The sequence below is a fragment of the Calonectris borealis genome, chromosome 9 (genome assembly GCF_964195595.1).
Source record: "Calonectris borealis chromosome 9, bCalBor7.hap1.2, whole genome shotgun sequence".
Classification (NCBI taxonomy): Eukaryota; Metazoa; Chordata; class Aves; order Procellariiformes; family Procellariidae; genus Calonectris; species Calonectris borealis.
Window position 1 is genome coordinate 11,310,608 of NC_134320.1, and position 8,910 is coordinate 11,319,517.

The following is an 8,910-nucleotide window of genomic DNA, read 5'->3' on the forward strand; positions in this document are numbered from 1 at the left end:
TTCTGTAAGTGCACAGAGACAGACAAACAAGCAGATTGTGTGCAGGAGAAAGAAAAGGACACACCTAAAATTATTATCAAGATTTCAGTGTGAAAATAAGGAAGACATATCCAAAAATCAAACTGATAGAACAGTGTTGTATGCAACATTCTTCAGGATGGCCTTTTAAATCACTGAACAAGAAAATCAAGGATATCCGCAGAGAGATCTGAAAACTGTCAAAGAAAATTATTTGTGCTAGGACTTCTACACAATGAAAAAATGGAAAGAGCATCCTGAAAGGGATGAGGGTACAGCTAGGATACAGCCTGATGCAATTCTTTTTGAGATCTGACAGAATACATCGGGCCTGGACCCGCTGACGTAGTCGTGATCTACCGGTGGCAATTCATAACATGATACTACGCTAGAAATTGCCACCAGGGCTCTTCTGGAGAATTTCCTGTGGATTAGAAGAACCCAGGTGACTAGTCTGTGGCTGCTTTTATCGTGTGACCACTCAATTTATGAACAACAATCATATCTTCAATGGAATAAAAATAGTTACATATTGATCTCAACATAAAATTATATATGGGGAATCATGGGAGAAGGACCATATTTCTAGTGTGCTTCAAGAACCAGTTTTAGACTTTTTATACATCTTTTTTTTTTTCTGAAGACTAAATCCCTATTCGTAGTTTATAAATCTTAGAGCCCAGAGAAGTGGTAAAACTGAGGAGGACTATCCTACAGAATGATGGGGATTGCCTGGTAAGATGTGCTCAGGCCAACAATTAGTGTTTCAGGGATGCCAAATGTAAGATCATATATCTAAAGGCAAATAATGTATAATTCTCAATTTTATACAATTTTTATTTTTATCTATTAGGAGATCACATTTCAGACCACTTGCCTCTGTAAAACAGTGCTGTTGGTATTTGTAAAGAACTGAATTAGCAAGTTGCGGGCTTTGGATCAATATATGCTTCAATGTTCCTGACATTGCTACTCATTTTGACCTCTAAAACATTATTGTGACCATAAATCAAAATATAGGGAAAGCTTAGAGGCTACTTTCCTCCCTTTAAAAAATTATCTGCTGTACATAATAGCATTTTTCATTTTATTTTTCTGTATGGAATTGGGAAATTGATAGTTACCCACACCACAAAGAAACAGCTGCTTTTAGGCAGCCTGTGCTGTGAGCGAGAGCCAGTTTCAGGGTCACCTAATGGGGCCCTTGGAAGTGTTTTACTGACAGAAGGAGATGGTGCTCTGTGGAGAAGAATTGTGGAGTTGGGAGTTTCGGCCAAGATAAGACAGGAATTCGGCCTGTGCGCTGAGAACTAGCAGACGCGCACATACGCCTGAGATAAGACCTGAACACCCGGCTTAGTTGTCTCCTCTGTAAGGGAACTGAAAACATCAAGAGAATCACGTAACTGGTTAAGCGTGAGAATAAGCGGACCTGAGAGCAGATGTGTGGGTTGTTGCCAAAAGGAAGAGAGACTGTTTTTCTTAGTTTATGAGCGATACGAGTCGGGTGATGATTGGGGGAGACAGCAGGACCTCCCCGTTATAGTAAAGGATATATTCTCCTGTATTGTAACAATAAACGATTCTGTGCATGTATATGATTCTGTGCATGTATATGTGAGGGTCCATGCAATCATACACAAATGGCGCCCAACGTGGGGCACGAAAGAAGAAAACATGATAAAAGAAGACGACCTGAAGAAAGTAAGTCTTGAAGAAAGGAAATAGAAATATCCGGTGGTGTACCCCTGTTGAGCTGGACGGAGGATAAACGGAGGATCAACATATCGAGCTCGATTCATCACCGGTCGCAGGACGATTCAGGTGAGCAGCCGCGGGGAAGTTATATGAACTTTATACATTAGTCATGGGGCAGTCGGCATCTCAGTCACAGAAGCTTCAACTTGAAATATTTCAACATATTTTAAAGGAACAAGGTTTTAAGGTCGCTCCAATACAATTGGCGAGACTCCTTGTGTGGGTTCAAGACTACTGTCCTTGGTTCCCTCCTGCCGGGTCTGGTGGGTGTTATGATTTAGCCCCATGGCAAAAGGTGGGAGAAGAACTGCAGACGAGGAAAACTTTGCAATTAGAAGTTCCAGAAGGAATATTGATTACCTGGCGAGTTGTGTATACAGCTCTGCAGAAGTTGCGTCCTGCAGAGCAGGTGTTGCAAAATGTGACCGATTCAGCAATACCAGAGGGAGAATCAAAAGATAGGAAAGATTCGTTTGAACTGTTGGCTCCTGATGAAACTGTAATGCCTCAGGTAGAGCCTGATTATGCAGGAGTGGCGGAGTCCCTGCCTCTGAAGGATGATATGGGGCCAGACGATCCCTTTGACACAGGCTCGATAGACCCTGAACTAAAGCCTGATTTATACCCTCCACTCACGCCAGTTAAAGCAATGGCTGCATCCGCGCCAACAGCGGATGAAATTTTACAGCGCCAGAGACAAAAGACACTTTCTCGGTCGTCCGTCATGAAACCACCACTATTTGCGCCTCCCCCCCCCGAGGAGATCCGCTGTGGGGATCCACGCACCCCCCACACATATCAGCCTTTAGGTACGGTAGCGCCAAGGCTGTCTTTTGATGAGTGTCGAACGGAGGCATTAAAAAAGGGGGATGTAACGCTTCTCCAGGCAATGTCTGTAATTTATCGACGGGGCAGGGTGCCAGGGTATGCTCATTTACCATATGAGGTGATTAAGGAGGTGCGCAAATCGATAAAGGAGTACGGGTTACAGGCTTCATTTACTATAAACTTATTGCAAGCAATAGGGGAATCGTATACGATGACTCCTTTAGATTGGAAATCAATACTACGCCTTGTTTTGTCAGCGGTGCAGTATTCTGTGTGGTTTTCTGAGTATCGTGAACTTGTTCTTGCGAAGGTAATGGACAATTTGGACAATTTGCAACTACCTTATGGGCAAGATGAAATGTTAGGCGAAGGGAATTGGGCGTCACCTGCTGCACAAGCTGCCTTGCCCCGTGAACTGCTTACACAGGCGGCTGATTTGGCTATGAAAGCATTAAGGCGAGTGCCGGATTCCGGCAAGCCGGAATCATCATTTGCTACGATCCGGCAAGGGGCGCAAGAACCCTATGTGCAATTCTTAGATCGATTACAAACTGCTATACAACGTCAGATAGAGTCTCCTGAAGCCGCCGAGTTGTTGCTTTTTCAGCTTGCAATTGAGAATGCTAATTCTGATTGTAGGAAGGCCATAGACCCCGTTCGGAATTGGGCAAAGACTTTAACTGATTTGATCAGAGCTTGTCAAAATGTGGGGTCAGAACAGTTTAAAGCAGAGATATTAGCAGCGGCATTGGCTCAACAACTAACGGTGGCTCGAGCGGCGACTAAGTGTTTTGTATGTGGCCAGGAAGGTCATATTAAAAAAGATTGCCCCAGAGCAAGACGAGGAAGAAAGGGCCAAATTAAAGGTCCCGCTCAGCTGTGTCCTCGTTGTCAGAAGGGATATCACTGGGGTAACCAATGTCGATCCAAATTTGATAAGGATGGTAACCCGCTCCCGGGACTGATGCAGGGAAACGGGAGGAGGGGCGTGAGTCCGGCGCCCCAAGAACCTTCAACAGGACCGTAAATGTGAACAATTGCCAACCGTCCATGCCCTTAAGCCAGCTACGCCCGGAAGCACCGGGTTGGATCTGGCCCCCAGCCAATCAACAGTAATAAGAGATCAATCTGTTAACATACTCCCCACCGGAGTGTACGGCCCTTTACCCGCAGGGTTTTGTGCCTTGTTGATAGGACGTTCCTCAACCTCCAAGGCAGGGCTTTTTGTTCTTCCTGGGGTGATTGATACTGATTATACTGGGGAAGTTAAAATTATGGCTTGGACTTCTACTCCTCCGTGTACTATTCCCGTGGGGGAGCGCATTGCTCAGCTAATTTTGTTACCTAATGTTCAAAGGAAGAAAGGCGATCCTATATTAGGCCAGCAGAGGGGGTCAGCAGGATTTGGAAGCACAGGTTTGCCTCGAATATTAATGCCATTATGGTATCCATGGGGGCATTACAGCCCGGGACCCCAAATCCTATCATGATCCCTGATAATTGGCATTTAAAAGTTATTGATCTCAAAGACTGCTTTTTTACAATTTATTTACACCCAGAGGATTGTATTCGCTTTGCTTTTTCTGTTCCTACAATTAACAATGATCAACCTATGCAACGGTTCCATTGGGTTGTTTTACCTCAAGGCATGAAGAATAGTCCTACCATTTATCAAATAGTGGTAGGGGAAGCACTTTTGTCAATTTGTCAACGGTATAAAAATATTGTATTTTATCATTATATGGATGATATCTTGTTGGCAGCTGAGACAGAATCATATCTCTCTCAAATTTTTGAGTGTTTGTCCACAGAACTGCATCAATATGGATTTCAGATAGCAGCAGAGAAGGTACAGTCAGTTTCTCCTTGGAAATACCTAGGCTGGAAACTCTTCCAGTCGCATGTGTGTCCACAAGCCTTGCGGCTTGCTACTACTGTAAGTACTCTGAGCGATCTCCAGAAGTTGTTGGGCACAATCAATTGGGTGCGACCTCTATTGGGAATCACCACCCATGAACTGTCACCTCTGTTCTCCTTGCTGAAAGGGGATCCTGATTTGGCATCCCCCAGATCTCTTTCGGAACCAACCCAAGAAGCGTTGCAACAGGTAATGGATAAAATGAATGATACCTTCGCACATCAAATCCGGCTATCGTTGCCAGTTCGATTGTTCCTTATTTACCACTCTTTTCAACCGTTTGCCTTACTGGGACAATGGGATGCTAGGGAACACAGTAAAAAGGATGCCTTACGCATTCTGGACACTCCTTTAGTAAGACATTGACCACTGCAATTGAAATGATCTCTCGTTTGATATCACAAGGTCGACTACGATGTCAACAATTGACAGGTCGAGATCCAGATGTTATACATTTGCCCTTCACACGAGATGAATTTTGGACATTATTACAAAACAGCCTGAGTTTTCAGATTGCAATGGTGGATTACCTTAATTCCATAGAACACAACTTACCACGCCACAGACTTTTGAATTCCTTACAGTCTCTGCCACTACAGCCACACATACTATTAAGCTCTGCGCCTATTCCACAGGCACAAACTGTTTTCATTGTAGTGGTGTGGAAGACACCAGGAGGTCGGAAAACGCCTGAAGACCAAGTGAAGGAGGCAGATCAGGCCTCCTGGTCTTCGGATGTTACTTGTCCACCTGGATCTACGCAGGTAGTTGAATTAGCAGCTGCTGTTCACACTTTTGAATTGTTCTCTCAAATACCACTTAATATAGTGGCAGACTCAGCTTATGTCACAGGCATAGTACAGCGCATAGGGACTGCATTTATTCGAGCAGTAGATAACAAGCAACTATTCTCTTTGCTAATACAGTTAACACAGCTGCTGCGTGTTAGACGACTTCCATATTTTATTATGCATATCCAATCTCATACTAATTTACCAGGACCGCTCATTTCCGGTAATGCTGCCGCGGATGCACTCGCTCTGATGGCAGTCCTGCCTCATCGTTTGGAACAAGCAAAATTATCCCATGAGTTTTTTCATCAGAATGCTTGCTTCTTATGGAAGCAGTTTTCTCTTACAGCTGAACAGGCCCAGGACATGGTTTGTGCTTGCCCGGCTTGTCAGCGGCTCACGCCAATGCCAGTAGTAGCTGCTGTGAATCCCAGGAGACTGACTTCCAATGAACTATGGCAGATGAATGTCACTCATGTTTCCTCCTTTGGTCGTTTGCACTTTGTTCATGTGTCAGTTGATACCTTTTCTGGGTTTTTGGTTGCAACAGCTCATAGAGGTAAACGTGCTCGTGATGTTATCAAACATGTTCTCCGATGCTTTGCAGTATTGGGGGTCCCTCGTAAACTCAAAACAGATAATGGAACTGCCTATGTCTCTAAAAGGTTGTTATTATTCCTAAGGCATGGGGTCTGTATCATGTTACAGGTATTCCGCATTCCCCCACAGGTCAAGCAATTGTGGAACGTGCTCACTCTTCCTTAAAGCTGATTCTTGAAAAACAAAAAAGGGGGAATCTGCTGGGAACTACGCCTCAGGAGATGTTACATAAAGCCACTTATGTATTAAATTTTTTAAATTTGTCAGGGTCAAAGCAGCAATATCATTCGGCTGCTGACCGGCATTTTCGAACAGGAGAGGTAACTGAAGTGTATCCAAAGGTATTTTATAAACACTTAGAATCTGGTCTATGGAAAGGTCCAGTTCCCTTGCTTACCTGGGGACGGGGATACGCTTGTGTTTGTCTTTCTACAGGCCCATGTTGGGTCCCTGTGAAGTATGTCAAGCCAGCACAGGTGTTGGCAGATGGCCCAGAAAAAGGACCCGAGGAGGAACAACGAGAGGATGCTGCTCCTACGACGGTTCGGTAGTGCAATCAGGTCAACATTAGCAATATGGTCTACAGTGCTGTTTTCTGTTCAAACTTGTCTCACGATAATGCTATGGGGAATTGGCACTACCATGATGTTTCAGCCTGTGGATGCTCACATTGGGCACATGTGGTGGACCCTCCTTTTTTCCGACCTTTGACATGGTGGGATGTGTCATTGCCAATTAGCAATAGTGATACTTTATGGTCAGGTGGTATTTAGATGCTATTGATAATGATACGTTAATTGGTGACTTTGTTCCTGATTTTCCACAATGCGTTCCGCACAAATTCTCATCGATCACACAATTTGGCTGGAAGCCATGCTTGGGAGAATGGCCTCGAGAACAAAATTTAACCGTTGATTAATGATTGGTCTATTATAGATTGGGGCCCTTATGGGTCATTTTGGGATCCATCTTTGAATCAATCTGTTTTGCCTTTTCAGAAAGCCAATCATTCAATAGTCCGGCACAACCCATCCTGCAGGTGGAGTATAATGGTTCATTTTCCCCTCCACAACCGAATGTATGGCGTTTAGCTTTGCCCCTTTTTACGAGGCAACTATCTCAAGTATGGATTGTCAACAAAACACAAGCTGATCTGACTATAATACATGAAATTAATGTGACGGTATGTACTACTCATCCTTATCTTTTTGCTATGACTTCACGTGTAAACATTACTCAGTGTAATCACTGCTTTTGTATCCGGCTTTATTCTCCTTTTAGAAGTTGTATATCTAAACAGGATTTTAATGAAACTGCTTATGTTTTTCCCCTTCAACGTCGGGCAGAGCTATGGATACCAGTTTATTTAACCAGACAGTGGGAAGGGGAGGATGGTTTGGGTAGATTTGTTAGAATTCTAGCAGAAGATATAGATAAGTCAAAGAAAAGAGCAAAACGATTCTTAGGTTGGTTAATTTTTGCAATTATTTCTGCTGTTATTATTTTAGCAAGTGCCACTGCAGCTATCGCTTCCTTGACACAATCTGTAAAAACTGCACATGAGGTAAGTGAGGCATTAACCAATGTTACTAAAGAATTCCAAATTCAAGAGAAAGTTGATGAGGAGGTATTATCTCGGCTACAAGCCCTAGAGGCTACTGTGATGTGGCTGAGGGATCGGCAGAGAGCGTTAAAAACGAGAGTCTGCCGTGTGATTGGGAACATGTACACAAATCTTTATGTGTAACCCCCTTACCATGGAATTCATCACAACATGATTGGTCTTTTATTAAGCGACACTTGATGGGAGCATTCGATTTGTCTTTGCAGCAAAATATTCAGTCCTTACACGATCAGCTGCAGGATCAGATTCACAGATTACAGGAATTGACTAGCCGAAGTGTGTTTGACAGGTTACAGCAAGACTTGTCTTGGATAAATCCAAAAAATTGGTTTAATGGCCTCAATCTACACATGTGGGTGTTTATTGGCATAGGGGCAGGAATGTTTATTTTGTTCCTAGTGTTCCTGCAGGTCCTTCGGTCTGCGATCCGCAACGTGCGCAAAATGGAAGCTCGCGTCATGGTGACCCTACTTACCAATGGGGTGGTGATAAACAAAAAAGGCGGAGATGTGGAGAAGAATTGTGGAGTTGGGAGTTTCGGCCAAGATAAGACAGGAATTCGGCCTGTGCGCTGAGAACTAGCAGACGCGCACATACACCTGAGATAAGACCTGAACGCTTGGCTTAGTTGTCTCCTGAAAACATCAAGAGAATCACGTAACTGGTTAAGCGTAAGAATAAGCGGATCTGAGAGCAGATGTGTGGGTCGTTGCCAAAAGGAAGAGAGACTGTTTTTCTTAGTTTATAAGGGATACGAGTCGGGTAATGATTGGGGGAGACAGCGGGACCTCCCTGTTATGGTAAAGGATATATTCTCCTGTATTGTAACAATAAATGATTCTGTGCATGTATATGATTCTGTGCATGTGTATGTGAGGGTCCGTGCAATCATACACCACAGTGTCAGAATTGATGCGCAAGCTGGGTTTAAGTGGGATAGGAAATGGATGGCTCGGTCAACCACATTTGCTGACAAATTTCATGTAATGCTAAGGGGGTGGCGATTGACATAGCAAAGACAGGTTTAACAGGCCAGCCTTTGTGAAGGTTACCAGCTGGTAAGACGTGAAGCTTAACTAGCAGCCAGGTTTTTTGAAGTGTGCTGTTGCTGTTGAGTGGTAGTTAGGCGACTACGTGTCTTTCAGAAAACGTGCCCTAAAGTGACTGGCCTTTTGCCCTTGCACAGGAGGGTGGCACGCCAGGTCCATCGCACACTGAGCCAGATTTTCCAACCACTTAACACATAATTAGATCTACCTGTTCCCATATTGCAACGGTATGTTAATCCACCACGGCACAACGAGACCAGCAGAGAGTGTGAGTGCTCCACACGAAGCTCTGCTGCGTGACAGCCAACACTGAAGAGGTGGTCG